The sequence below is a fragment of the Fistularia commersonii genome, chromosome 9 (assembly GCF_037954325.1).
Source record: "Fistularia commersonii isolate RoL2024-O1a breed Wild chromosome 9, RoL_Fcom_v1.0, whole genome shotgun sequence".
In the NCBI taxonomy this organism is placed as follows: Eukaryota; Metazoa; Chordata; class Actinopteri; order Syngnathiformes; family Fistulariidae; genus Fistularia; species Fistularia commersonii.
In genome coordinates this window covers 19,257,474-19,273,658 of record NC_141292.1, presented here as the reverse complement: position 1 = coordinate 19,273,658, position 16,185 = coordinate 19,257,474, and positions in this window count along the sequence as shown.

Here is a 16,185-nt window from a genome sequence, read left to right as displayed (position 1 = left end):
TCATCAAGCAGGTTTATGATTTTGAAATATGTTGTTGTTGACATGATTCTGCACAATATATGTCAAATTCAATGTAATCCAGCAACAAGTTTAAAAGTTATCGCCATTCTTTCAAAAAGTGCTTATCTAATCGAGTTGAAGCGTTTTTGATTCGGAGTGAAAATAACTAATGAATGTCATCAAGAAGCTTTCTGCTGTTGAAATATGTTGTTTAGGACATGATTCTGCACAATATATGTAAAATTCAGTGTAATCCATCCAAGAGTTTAAAAGTTATAGCCATTCATTGAACAAGTGCTTATCTCACCGAGTTGAAGCGTTTTTGATTCGGAGTGGAAATAACTAATGAATTTCATCAAGCAGGTTTCTGCTGTTGAAATATGTTGATCAGGACATGATTCTGCACAATATATGTCAAATTCTGTGTAATCCAGCCACAAGTTATAACCATTCGTTCAAAAAGTGCTTATCTTACCGAATTGAAGCGTTTATGATTCGGAGTGGAAATAAGTAAGGAATTACATCAAGCAGGTTTATACTCTTGAAATATGTTGTTGAGGACATGATTCTGCCCAATATGGGTAAAATTCAGTGTAATCCAACTACAAGTTTAAAAGTTATCGCCATTCGTTCAAAATGTGCTTATCCCACCGAGTTGAAGCGTTTTTGATTTGGAGTGAAAATAACTAATGAATGTCATCAAGCTGGTTTCTGCTGTTGAAATATGTTGTTTAGGACATGATTCTGCACAATATAAGTAAAAAATTCTGTGTAATCTAGCCACAAGTTGAAAAGTTATAGCCTTTCGTTCAAATATTGCTTATCTCACCGAGATGAAGTGATTTTTTATTCGGAGTGTAAAGAACTAATGAATTTCATCAAGCTGGTTTCTGCTGTTTAAATATGTTGTTCAGGACATTATTTTTCACAATATATGTCAAATTCAGTGTAATCCAGCCACAAGTTTAAAAGTTATAGCCATTTGTTCAAAAAGTGTTTATCTCACCGAGTTGAAGCGTTTTTGATTCGGAGTGGAAATAACTAATGAATTTCATCAAGCAGGTTTTTGCTGTTGAAATAAAAGAATAAGAATAAGAATAAGAAAAACTTAATTTATCCTGAAGGAAATTATGTTGTTTAGGACATGATTCTGCACAATATATGTAAAAAATTCTGTGTAATCCAGCCACAAGTTGAAAAGTTATAGCCTTTCGTTCATAAATTGCTTATCTCACCGAGATGAAGGGTTTTTGATTCGGAGTGGAAATAACTAATGAATTTCATCAAGCTGGTTTCTGCTGTTGAAATATGTTCTTTAGGACATGATTCTGCACAATATATGTCAAATTCAGTGTAATACAGCCACAAGTTTAAAAGTTATAGCCATTTATTTAAAAAGTGGTTATCTCACCGAGTCGAAGCGTTTTTGATTCGGAGTGGAAATAACTAATGAATTTCATCAGGCAGGTTTATGCTTTTGAAATATGTTGTTGAGGACATGATTCTGCACAATATAAGTCAAATTCAGTGTAATACAGCCACCAGTTATAGCCGTTCGTTCAAAAAGTGCTTATCCCACCTAGTTGAAGCGTTTTTGATTCGGAGTTAAAATAACTAATTAATGTCATTAAGAAGCTTTCTGCTGTTGAAATATGTTGTATAGGACATGATTTTGAACAATATATGTCAAATTCAGTGTAATCAAGCCAAGAGTTTAAAAGTGATAGCTATTCATTGAAAAAGTGCTTATCTCACCGAGTTGAAGCGTTTTTGATTCGGAGTGGAAATAACTAATGAATGTCATCAAGCAGGTTTCTGCTGTTGAAATATGTTGTTTAGGACATTAATTTTCACAATATATGTCAAATTCAGTGTAATCCAGGAACAAATCTGAAAGTTATAGCCATTTGTTCAAAAGGTGGTTATCTCACCGAGTCGAAGCGTTTTTGATTCGGAGTGGAAATAACTAATGAATTTCATCAAGCAGGTTTCTGCTGTTGAAATATGTTTTTTAGGACATGATTCTGCACAATATATGTCAAATTCAGTGTAATCCAGCAACAAGTTATAGCCATTCGTTCAAAAAGTGGTTATCTCACCGAGTCGAAGCGTTTTTTATTCGGAGTTGAAAAAAACAATGAATTTCATCTAGAAGCTTTCTGCTGTTGAAATATGTTGTATAGGACATGATTTTGAACAATATATGTCAAATTCAGTGTAATCCAGCCAAGAGTTTAAAAGTTATAGCCATTCATTGAAAAAGTGCTTATCTCACCGAGTTGAAGCGTTTTTGATTCGGAGTGGAAATCACTGATGAATTTCATCAAGCAGGTTTCTGCTGTTGAAATATGTTGTTTAGGACATGATTCTGCACAATATATGTCAAATTCAGTGTAATCCAGGAACAAATTTAAAAGTTATAGCCATTTGTTCAAAAAGTGGTTATCTCACCGAGTCGAAGCGTTTTTGATTCGGAGTGGAAATAACTAATGAATTTCATCAAGCTGGTTTCTGCTGTTGAAATATGTTGTTCAGGACATGATTTTGCACAATACATGTTAAATTAAGTGTAATCCAGCCAAGAGTTTAAAAGTTATACCCATTCGTTCAAAAATGGCTTATCTCAACGAGCTGAAGCGTTTTTGATTCGGACTGGAAATAACTAATGAATTTCATCAAGCTGGATTCTGCTGTTGAAATATGTTGTTCAGGACATGATTCTGCACAATCTCTCAAATTCATTGTAATCCAGCCACAGGTTATAGCCATTCGTTCAAAAAGTGCTTATCTCACCGAATTGAAGCGTTTATGATTCGGAGTGGAAAAAACTGATTAATTTCATCAAGCAGGTTCATGCTTTTGAAATATGTTGTTGAGGACATGATTCTGCATAATATAAGTCAAATTCAGTGTAATCCAGCCAAGAGTTTAAAAGTTATAGCCATTTGTTCAAAAAGTAGTTATCTCACCGAGTTGAAGCGTTTTTGATTCGGAGTGGAAATAACTAATGAATTTCATCAAGCAGGTATCTGCTGTTGAAATATGTTGTTTAGCACATGATTCTGCACAATATATGTAAAAAATTCTGTGTAATCCAGCCACGAGTTGCAAAGTTATAGCCTTTCGTTCAAAATTGCTTATCTCACCGGGATGAAGCGTTTTTGATTCGGAGTGGAAATAACTAATGAATTTCATCAAGCTGTTTCATGCTTTTGAAATATGTTGTTGAGGACATTGATTCTGCACAATAAAAGTCAAATTCAGTGTAATCCAGCCACAAGTTATAGCCGTTCGTTCAAAAAGTGCTTATCTCACCGAATTGAAGCGTTTTTGATTCGGAGTGGAAATAACTAATGAATTTCATCAAGCAGCTTTCTGCTGTTGAAATATGTTGTTGAGGACATTGATTCTGCACAATATATGTCAAATTCTGTGAAATCCAGCCACAAGTTATAGCCATTCTTTCAAAAAGTGCTTATCTCACCGAATTGAAGCGTTTATGATTCGGAGTGGAAATAACTAATGAATTTCATTAAGCAGGTTTATGCTTTTGAAATATGTTGTTGAGGTCATGATTCTGCGCAATCTTTGTCAAATTCAGTGTAATCCAGCCACAAGTTTAAAAGTCATAGCCATTTGTTCAAAAAGTGGTTATCTCACCGAGTTGAAGCGTTTTTTATTCGGAGTGGAAATAACTAATGAATTTCATCAAGCAGGTTTCTGCTGTTGAAATATGTTGTTTAGGACATGATTCTGCACAATATATGTAAAAAAATCTGTGTAATCTAGCCACAAGTTTAAAAGTTATAGCCTTTCGTTCAAATATTGCTTATCTCACCGAGTTGAAACGTTTTTGATTCGGAGTGAAAATAACTAATGAATGTCATCAAGAAGCTTTCTGCTGTTGAAATATGTTGTTTACGACATGATTCTGCACAATATATGTCAAATTCAGTGTAATCAATCCAGGAGTTTAAAAGTTATAACCATTCATTGAACAAGTGCTTGTCTCACCGAGTTGAAGCGTTTTTGATTCGGAGTGGAAATAACTAATGAATTTCATCAAGCTGGTTTCTGCTGTTGAAATATGTTGTTCAGGACATGATTTTGCACAATACATGTTAAATTAAGTGTAATCCAGCCAAGAGTTTAAAAGTTATACCCATTCGTTCAAAAATGGCTTATCTCAACGAGCTGAAGCGTTTTTGATTCGGACTGGAAATAACTAATGAATTTCATCAAGCTGGATTCTGCTGTTGAAATATGTTGTTCAGGACATGATTCTGCACAATCTCTCAAATTCATTGTAATCCAGCCACAGGTTATAGCCATTCGTTCAAAAAGTGCTTATCTCACCGAATTGAAGCGTTTATGATTCGGAGTGGAAAAAACTGATTAATTTCATCAAGCAGGTTCATGCTTTTGAAATATGTTGTTGAGGACATGATTCTGCATAATATAAGTCAAATTCAGTGTAATCCAGCCAAGAGTTTAAAAGTTATAGCCATTTGTTCAAAAAGTAGTTATCTCACCGAGTTGAAGCGTTTTTGATTCGGAGTGGAAATAACTAATGAATTTCATCAAGCAGGTATCTGCTGTTGAAATATGTTGTTTAGCACATGATTCTGCACAATATATGTAAAAAATTCTGTGTAATCCAGCCACGAGTTGCAAAGTTATAGCCTTTCGTTCAAAATTGCTTATCTCACCGGGATGAAGCGTTTTTGATTCGGAGTGGAAATAACTAATGAATTTCATCAAGCTGTTTCATGCTTTTGAAATATGTTGTTGAGGACATTGATTCTGCACAATAAAAGTCAAATTCAGTGTAATCCAGCCACAAGTTATAGCCGTTCGTTCAAAAAGTGCTTATCTCACCGAATTGAAGCGTTTTTGATTCGGAGTGGAAATAACTAATGAATTTCATCAAGCAGCTTTCTGCTGTTGAAATATGTTGTTGAGGACATTGATTCTGCACAATATATGTCAAATTCTGTGAAATCCAGCCACAAGTTATAGCCATTCTTTCAAAAAGTGCTTATCTCACCGAATTGAAGCGTTTATGATTCGGAGTGGAAATAACTAATGAATTTCATTAAGCAGGTTTATGCTTTTGAAATATGTTGTTGAGGTCATGATTCTGCGCAATCTTTGTCAAATTCAGTGTAATCCAGCCACAAGTTTAAAAGTCATAGCCATTTGTTCAAAAAGTGGTTATCTCACCGAGTTGAAGCGTTTTTTATTCGGAGTGGAAATAACTAATGAATTTCATCAAGCAGGTTTCTGCTGTTGAAATATGTTGTTTAGGACATGATTCTGCACAATATATGTAAAAAAATCTGTGTAATCTAGCCACAAGTTTAAAAGTTATAGCCTTTCGTTCAAATATTGCTTATCTCACCGAGTTGAAACGTTTTTGATTCGGAGTGAAAATAACTAATGAATGTCATCAAGAAGCTTTCTGCTGTTGAAATATGTTGTTTACGACATGATTCTGCACAATATATGTCAAATTCAGTGTAATCAATCCAGGAGTTTAAAAGTTATAACCATTCATTGAACAAGTGCTTGTCTCACCGAGTTGAAGCGTATTTGATTCGGAGTGGAAATAACTAATGAATTTCATCAAGCAGGTTTTTGCTGTTGAAATATGTTGTTTAGGACATGAATCTGCATAATATATGTCAAATTCAGTGTAATCTAGCCACAAGTTTAAAAGTTATAGCCATTTGTTCAAAAAGTGGTTATCTCACCGAGTTGAAGCGTTTTTGATTCGGAATGGAAATAACTAATGAATTTCATCAAGCATGTTTCTGCTGTTGAAATATGTTGTTAAGACATGATTCTGCACAATATATGTCTAATTCAGTGTAATCCAACCACAAGTTTAAAAGTTATAGCCATTCATTGAACAAGTGCTTATCTCACCGAGTTGAAGCGTTTTTGATTCGGAGTGGAAATAACTAATGATTTTCATCAAGCTGGTTTCTACTGTTGAAATATGTTGATCAGGACATGATTCTGCACAATATATGTCAAATTCTGTGTAATCCAGCCACAAGTTATAACCATTCGTTCAAAAAGTGCTTATCTAACCGAATTGAAGCGTTTATGATTCGGAGTGGAAATAAGTAAGGATTTTCATCAAGCAGGTTTATGCTCTTGAAATATGTTGTTGAGGACATGATTCTGCCCAATATATGTCAAATTCTGTGTAATCCAGCCTCAAGTTTAAAAGTTATCGCCATTCGTTCAAAAAGTGGTTATCTCACCGAGTTGAAGCGTTTTTGATTCGGAGTGGAAATAACTAATGAATTTCATCAAGCAGGTTCATGCTTTTGAAACATGTTGTTGAGGACATGATTCTGCACAATATATGTCAAACTCAATGTAATCTAACCACAAGTTTAAAAGTTATCGTCTTTCGTTCAAAAAGTGCTTATCCCACCGAATTGAAGCGTTTATGATTCAGGATTGGAAATAACTGATGAATTTCATCAAGCAGGTTTCTGCTGTTGAAATATGTTTTTTAGGACATGATTCTGAACAATATATTTCAAATTCAGTGTAATCCAGCCAAGAGTTTAAAAGTTATAGCCATTCATTGAACAAGAGCTTATCTCACCGAGTTGAAGCGTTTATGATTCGGAGTGGAAATAACTAATGAATTTCATCAAGCAGGTTTATGATTTTGAAATATGTTGTTGTTGACATGATTCTGCACAATATATGTCAAATTCAATGTAATCCAGCCACAAGTTTAAAAGTTATCGCCATTCTTTCAAAAAGTGCTTATCTAATCGAGTTGAAGCGTTTTTGATTCGGAGAGAAAATAACTAATGAATGTCATCAAGAAGCTTTCTGCTGTTGAAATATGTTGTTTAGGACATGATTCTGCACAATATATGTCAAATTCAGTGTAATCCATCCAAGAGTTTAAAAGTTATAGCCATTCATTGAACAAGTGCTTATCTCACCGAGTTGAAGCGTTTTTGATTCGGTTTGGAAATAACAAATGAATTTCATCAAGCTGGTTTCTGCTGTTGAAATATGTTGATCAGGACATGATTCTGCACAATATATGTCAAATTCTGTGTAATCCAGCCACAAGTTATAACCATTCGTTCAAAAATTGCTTATCTCACCGAATTGAAGCGTTTATGATTCGGAGTGGAAATAAGTAAGGAATTTCATCAAGCAGGTTTATGCTCTTGAAATATGTTGTTGAGGACATGATTCTGCCCAATATAGGTAAAATTCAGTGTAATCCAACTACAAGTTTAAAAGTTATCGCCATTCGTTCAAAATGTGCTTATCCCACCGAGTTGAAGCGTTTTTGATTCGGAGTGAAAATAACTAATGAATGACGTCAAACTGGTTTCTGCTGTTGAAATATGATGTTAAGGACATGATTCTGCACAATATATGTCAAATTCTGTGTAATCCAGCCACAAGTTTAAAAGTTATAGCCATTCGTTCAAAAATTGCTTATCTCACCGAGATGAAGCGTTTTTGATTCGGAATGGAAATAACTATAGAATTTCATCAAGCTGGTTTCTGCTGTTGAAATGTGAAGTTCAGGACATGATTCTGCACAATATATGTCAATTTCAGTGTAATCCAGCCACAAGTTTAAAAGTTATAGCCATTTGTTCAAAAAGTGGTTATCTCACCGAGTCGAAGCGTTTTTGATTCGAAGCGGAAACAATAATGAATTTCATCAAGCAGGTTCATGCTTTTGAAATATGTTGCTCAGGACGTGATTCTGCACAATATATGTCAAATTCTGTGTAATCCAGCCACAAGTTTAAAAGTTATCGCCATTCGTTCAAAAAGTTTTTATCCCACCGAATTGAAGCGTTTATGATTCTGAGTGGAAATAACTAATGAATTTCATCAAGCAGGTTCATGCTTTTGAAATATGTTGTTGAGGACATGATTCTGCACAATATATGTCAAACTCAATGTAATCCAACCACAAGTTTAAAAGTTATCGTCATTCGTTCAAAAAGTGCTTATCCCACCGAATTGAAGCGTTTATGATTCAGGATTGGAAATAACTGATGAATTTCGTCAAGCTGGTCTCTGCTGTTTAAATATGTTGTTCAGGACATGATTCTGCAAAAAATATATGTCAATTTCTGTTTAATCCAGCCAGAAGTTTAAAAGTTATAGCCATTCTTTCAAAAAGTGCTTATCTAACCGAGTTGAAGCGTTTTTGATTCGAAGTGAAAATAACTAATGAATGTCATCAAGAAGCTTTCTGCTGTTGAAATATGTTGTTTAGGACATGATTCTGCACAATATATGTCAAATTCAGTGTAATCCATCCAAGAGTTTAAAAGTTATAGCCATTCATTGAACAAATGCTTGTCTCACCGAGTTGAAGCGTAGTTGATTAGGAGTGGAAATAACTAATGAATTTAATCAAGCAGGTTTTTGCTGTTGAAATGTGTTGTTTAGGACATGATTCTGCATAATATATGTCAAATTCAGTGTAATCTAGCCACAAGTTTAAAAGTTATAGCCATTTGTTCAAAAAGTGGTTATCTCACCGAGTCGAAGCGTTTTTGATTCGGAATGGAAATAACTAATGAATTTCATCAAGCATGTTCTGCTGTTGAAATATGATGTTAAGACATGATTCTGCACAATATATGTCTAATTCAGTGTAATCCAACCACAAGTTTAAAAGTTATAGCCATTCATTGAACAAGTGCTTATCTCACCGAGTTGAAGTGTTTATGATTCGGAGTGGAAATAACTAATGAATTTCATCAAGCTGGTTTCTGCTGTTGAAATATGTTGATCAGGACATGATTCTGCACAATATATGTCAAATTCTGTGTAATCCAGCCACAAGTTATAACCATTCGTTCAAAAAGTGCTTATCTCACCGAATTGAAGCGTTTATGATTCGGAGTGGAAATAAGTAAGGAATTTCATCAAGCAGGTTTATGCTCTTGAAATATGATGTTGAGGACAAGATTCTGCACAATATAGGTAAAATTCAGTGTAATCCAACTACAAGTTTAAAAGTTATCGCCATTCGTTCAAAAAGTGCTTATCCCACCGAGTTGAAGCGTTTTTGATTCGGAGTGAAAATAACTAATGAATGTCATCAAGCTGGTTTCTGCTGTTGAAATATGTTGTTTAGGACATGATTCTGCACAATATATGTCAAATTCAGTGTAATCCAGGAACAAATTTAAAAGTTATAGCCATTTGTTCAAAAAGTGGTTATCTCACCGAGTCGAAGCGTTTTTGATTCGGAGTGGAAATAACTAATGAATTTCATCAAGCTGGTTTCTGCTGTTGAAATATGTTGTTCAGGACATGTTTTTGCACAATATATGTTAAATTAAGTGTAATCCAGCCAAGAGTTTAAAAGTTATACCCATTCGTTCAAAAATTGCTTATCTCAACGAGCTGAAGCGTTTTTAATTCGGACTGGAAATAACTAATGAATTTCATCAAGCTGGATTCTGCTGTTGAAATATGTTGTTCAGGACATGATTCTGCACAATCTCTCAAATTCATTGTAATCCAGCCACATGTTATAGCCATTTGTTCAAAAAGTGCTTATCTCACCGAATTGAAGCGTTTATGATTCAGAGTGGAAAAAAACTGATTAATTTCATCAAGCAGGTTCATGCTTTTGTAATATGTTGTTGAGGACATGAGTCTGCATAATATAAGTCAAATTCAGTGTAATCCAGCCAAGAGTTTAAAAGTTATAGCCATTTGTTCAAAAAGTGGTTATCTCACCGAGTTGAAGCGTTTTTGATTCGGAGTGGAAATAACTAATGAATTTCATCAAGCAGGTATCTGCTGTTGAAATATGTTGTTTAGCACATGATTCTGCACAATATATGTAAAAAATTCTGTGTAATCCAGCCACGAGTTGCAAAGTTATAGCCTTTCGTTCAAATTTGCTTATCTCACCGGGATGAAGCGTTTTTGATTCGGAGTGGAAATAAGTAAGGAATTTCATCAAGCAGGTTTATGCTCTTGAAATATGTTGTTGAGGACATGATTCTGCCCAATATAGGTAAAATTCAGTGTAATCCAACTACAAGTTTAAAAGTTATCGCCATTCGTTCAAAATGTGCTTATCCCACCGAGTTGAAGCGTTTTTGATTCGGAGTGAAAATAACTAATGAATTTCATCAAGCTGTTTTATGCTTTTGAAATATGTTGTTGAGGACATTGATTCTGCACAATATAAGTCAAATTCAGTGTAATACAGCCAAAAGTTATAGCCATTTGTTCAAAAAGTGGTTATCTCACCGAGTTGAAGCGTTTTTGATTCGGAGTGAAAATAACTAATGAATTTCATCAAGCAGGTTTCTGCTGTTGGAATATGTTTTTTAGGACATGATTCTGCACAATATATGTAAAAAAATCTGTGTAATCTAGCCACAAGTTGAAAAGTTATAGCCTTTCGTTCAAATATTGCTTATCTCACCGAGATGAAGGGTTTTTGATCCGGAGTGGAAATAACTAATGAATTTCATCAAGCTGGTTTCTGCTGTTGAAATATGTTGTTCAGGACATGATTCTGCACAATATATGTCAAATTCAGTGTAATACAGCCACAAGTTTAAAAGTTATAGCCATTCATTGAATAAGTGCTTATCTCACCGAGTTGAAGCGTTTTTGATTCGGAGTGGAAATAACTAATGAATTTCATCAAGCAGGTTTCTGCTGTTGAAATATGTTTTTTAGGACATTATTTTTCACAATATATGTCAAATTCAGTGTATTCCAGGAACAAATTTGAAAGTTACAGCCATTTGTTCAAAAGGTGGTTATCTCACCGAGTCGAAGCGTTTTTGATTCGGAGTGGAAATAACTAATGAATTTCATCAAGCAGGTTTCTGCTGTTGAAATATGTTTTTTAGGACATGATTCTGCACAATATATGTTAAATTCTGTGTAATCCAGCCACAAGTTATAGCCATTCGTTCAAAAAGTGCTTATCTCACCGAATTGAAGCGTTTATGATTCGGAGTGGAAATAACTAATGAATTTCATTAAGCAGGTTTATGCTTTTGAAATATGTTGTTGAGGACATGATTCTGCGCAATATATGTCAAATTCAGTGTAATCCAGCCAAGAGTTTAAAAGTTATAGCCATTCATTGAAAAAGTGCTTATCTCACCGAGTTGAAGCGTTTATGATTCGGAGTGGAAAAAACTGATTAATTTCATCAAGCAGGTTCATGCTTTTGAAATATGTTGTTGAGGACATGATTCTGCATAATATAAGTCAAATTCAGTGTAATCCAGCCAAGAGTTTAAAAGTTATAGCCATTTGTTCAAAAAGTGTTTATCTCACCGAGTTGAAGCGTTTTTGATTCGGAGTGGAAATAACTAATGAATTTCATCAAGCAGGTATCTGCTGTTGAAATATGTTGTTTAGGACATGATTCTGCACAATATATGTAAAAAATTCTGTGTAATCCAGCCACGAGTTGAAAAGTTATAGCCTTTCGTTCAAAATTGCTTATCTCACCGGGATGAAGCGTTTTTGATTCGGAGTGGAAATAACTAATGAATTTCATCAAGCTGTTTTATGCTTTTGAAATATGTTTTTGAGGACATTGATTCTGCACAATATAAGTCAAATTCAGTGTAATCCAGCCACAACTTATAGCCGTTCGTTCAAAAAGTGCTTATCTCACCGAATTGAAGCGTTTTTGATTCGGAGTGGAAATAACTAATGAATTTCATCAAGCTGGTTTCTGCTGTTGAAATATTTTGTTCAGGACATGATTCTGCACAATATATGTCAAATTCTGTGTAGTCCAGCAACAAGTTTAAAAGTTATAGCCATTCGTTCAAAAATTGCTTATCTCACCGAGATGAACCGTTTTTGATTCGGAGTGGAAATAACTAATGAATTTCATCAAGCTGGTTTCTGCTGTTGAAATATTTTGTTCAGGACATGATTCTGCACAATATATGTCAAATTCTGTGTAGTCCAGCAACAAGTTTAAAAGTTATAGCCATTCATCGAACAAGTGCTTACCTCACCGAGTTGAAGCGTTTTTGATTCGGAGTGGAAATAACTAATGAATTTCATCAAGCAGGTTTCTGCTGTTGAAAGATGTTGTTTAGGACATGATTCTGCACAATATATGTCAAATTCAGTGTAATCCAGCCACAAATTTAACAGTTATCGCCATTCGTTCAAAATGTGCTTATCCCACCGAGTTGAAGCGTTTTTGATTCGGAGTGGAAATAACTAATGAATTTCATCAAGCAGGTTTTTGCTGTTTAAATATGTTGTTTAGGACATGATTCAGCATTATATATGTCAAATTCAGTGTAATCCAGGAACAAGTTTAAAAGTTATAGCCATTCGATCAAAAAGTGCGTATCTCACTGAGTTGAAGTGTTTTTGATTCGGAGTGGAAATAACTAATGAATTTCATCAAGCAGGTTTATGCTTTTGAAATATGTTGTTGAGGACATGATTCTACACAATATATGTCAAATTCAGTGTAATCCAACCACAAGTTTGAAAGTTATAGCCATTCATTGAACAAGAGCTTATCTCACTGAGTTGAAGCGTTTTTTATTCGGAGTGGCTATAACTCATGAATTTAATGAAGCAGGTTTCTGTTTTGGAAATATGTTGTTTAGGACATGATTCTGCACAATATATGTCAAATTCAGTGTAATCCAGCCACAAGTTTAAATGTTATCGCTATTCGTTCAAAATGTGCTTATCCCACCGAGTTGAAGCGTTTTTGATTCGGAGTGGAAACAACTCATAAAATTCATCAAGCAGGTTTCTGCTGTTGAAATATGTTGTTCAGGACATGATTCTGCACAATATATGTCAAATTCAGTGTAATCCAGCAACAAGTTTAAAAGTTATAGCCATTCGTTCAAAAATTGCTTATCTCACCGAGATGAAGCGTTTTTGATTCGGAGTGGAAATAACTAATGAATTTCATCAAGCTGGTTTCTGCTGTTGAAATATGTTGTTCAGGACATGATTCTGCACAATATATGTCAAATTCAGTGTAATCCAGCCACAAGATTAAAAGTTATATCCATTTGTTCAAAAAGTGGTTATCTAACCGAGTCGAAGCTTTTTTGATTCGGAGTGGAAATAACTAATGAATATCATCAAGCTGGTTTCTGCTGTTTAATGATCTAGATCAGGACATGATTCAGCACAATATATGTCAAATTCTGTGTAATACAGCAACAAGTTTAAAAGTTATAGCCATTCGATCAAAAAGTGCTTATCTCACCGAGTTGAAGCGTTTTTGATTCGGAGTGGAAATAACTAATGAATTTCATCAAGCTGGTTTCTGCTGTTGAAATATGTTGTTCAGGACATGATTCTGCACAATATATTTCAAAATTCAGTGTAATCCAAAAACAAGTTTAAAAGTTATCGCCATTCGTTCAAAAAGTGCTTATACCACCGAATTGAAGCAATTTTTATTCGGAGTGAAAATAACTAATGAATGTCATCAAGAAGCTCTCTGCTGTTGAAATATGTTGTTTCGGACATGATTCTGCACAATATATGTCAAATTCAGTGTAATCCAGCCAAGAGTTTAAAAGTTATAGCCATTCATAGAACAAGAGCTTATCTCACTGATTTGAAGCGTTTATGATTCAGAGTGGAAATAACTAATGAATTTCATCAAGCAGGTTTATGCTTTTGAAATATGTTAATGAGTACATGATTCTGCACAATATATGTCAAATTCAGTGTAATCCAGCCACAAGTTATAGCCATTCGTTCAAAAAGTGCTTATCTCACCGAATTGAAGTGTTTATTATTCGGAGTGGAAATAAGTAAGGAATTTCATCAAGCAGGGTTATGCTTTAGAAATATGTTGTTGAGGACATGATTTTGCACAATATATGTCAAATTCAGTGTAATCCAACAACAAGTTTAAAAGTTATCGCCATTCGTTCAAAAAGTGCTTATCCCACCGAGTTCAAGAAATTTTTATTCGGAGTGAAAATAACTAATGAATGTCATCAAGAAGCTTTCTGCTGTTGAAATATGTTGTATCGGACATGATTCTGCACAATATATGTCAAAATCAGTGTAATCCAGACAAGAGTTTAAAAGTTATAGCCATTCATTAAACAAGAGCTTATCTCACTGAGTTGAAGCGTTTTTTATTCGGAGTGAAAATAACTAATGAATTTCATGAAGCAGGTTTCTGCTTTTGAAATATGTTGTTTAGGACATGATTCTGCACAATATATGTCAAAATTCAGTGTAATCCAGCCACAAGTTATAGCCATTCGTTCAAAAAGTGCTTATCTCACCGAATTGAAGCGTTTATGATTCGGAGTGGAAATAACTAATGAATTTCATCAAGCAGGTTTATGCTGTTGAAATATGTTGTTGAGGACATGATTCTGCACAATATTTGTCAAATTCTGTGTAATCCAGCCACAAGTTTAAAAGTTATAGCCATTTGTTCAAAAAGTGGTTATCTCACCGAGTCGAAGCGTTTTTGATTCGGAGTGGAAATAACCAATGAATTTCTTCAAGCTGGTTTCTGCTGTTGAAATATGTTGTTCAGGACATGAATCTACACAATAAATGTCAAATTCAGTGTAATCCAACCACAAGTTGAAAAGTTATCGCCATTCGTTCAAAAAGTGCTTATTCCACCGAGTTGAAGCAATTTTTATTCGGAGTGAAAATAACTAATGAATGTCATCAAGAAGCTTTTTGCTGTTGAAATATGTTGTTTCGGAAATGATTCTGCACAATATATATAAAATTCAGTGTAATCCAGTCAAGAGTTTAAAAGTTATAGCCATTAATTGAACAAGAGCTTATCTCACTGAGTTTAAGCGTTTTTGATTCGGAGTGGCAATAACTCATGAATTTAATGAAGCAGGTTTGTGTTTTGGAAATATGTTGTTTAGGGCATGATTCTGCACAATATATTTCAAATTCAGTGTAATAAAGCCAAAAGTTTAAAAGTTATAGCCATTTGTTCAAGAGGTGGTTATCTCACCGATTCGAAGCGTTTTTGATTCGGAGTGGAAATAACTAATGAATTTCATCAAGCTGGTTTCTGCTGTTGAAATATGTTGTTGAGGACATGATTCTGCACAATATATGTCAAATTCAGTGTAATCCAGGAACAAGTTTAAAAGTTATAGCCATTCGATCAAAAAGTGCTTATCTCACCGAGTTGAAGCGTTTTTGATTGGGAGTGGAAATAACTAATGAGTTTCATCAAGCTGGTTTCTGCTGTTGAAATATGTTGTTCAGGACATGATTCTGCACAATATATGTCAAAATTCAGTGTAATCCAAAAACAAGTTTAAAAGTTATCGCCATTCGTTCAAAAAGTGTTTATACCACCGAGTTGAAGCAATTTTTATTCGGAGTGAAAATAACTAATGAATGTCATCAAGAACCTTTCTGCTGTTGAAATATGTTGTTTCGGACATGATTCTGCACAATATATGTCAAATTCAGTGTAATCCAGCCAAGAGTTTAAAAGTTATAGCCATTCATTGAACAAGAGCTTATCTCACTGATTTGAAGCGTTTATGATTCGGAGTGGAAATAACTAATGAATTTCATCAAGCAGGTTTATGCTTTTGAAATATGTTGTTGAGGATATGATTCTGCACGATATGTCAAATTCAATGTAATCCAACCACAAGTTTAAAAGTTATCGCCATTCGTTCAAAAAGTGCTTATCCCACCGAGTTGAAGTGTTTTTGATTCGGAGTGAAAATAACTAATGAATGTTATCAAGAAGCTTTCTGCTGTTGAAATATGTTGTTGAGGACATGATTCTGCAAAATACATGACAAATTCAGTGTGATCCAGCCAAGAGTTTAAAAGTTATAGCCATTCATTGACCAAGTGCTTATGTCACCGAGTTGAACCCTTTTTTTATTTGGAGTGAACATAACTGATGAATTTCATCAAGCTGGTTTCTTCTGTTTAAATATGTTGTTCAGGACATGATTCTGCACAATACATGTCAAATTAAGTGTAATCAAGGAACAAGTTTAAAAGTTATAGCCATTCGATCAAAAAGTGCGTATCTCACCGAGTTGAAGTGTTTTTGATTAGGAGTGGAAATAACAAATGAATTTCATCAAGCTGGTTTCTGCTACTGAAATATGTTGTTCAGGACACAATTCTGCACAATATATGTCAAAT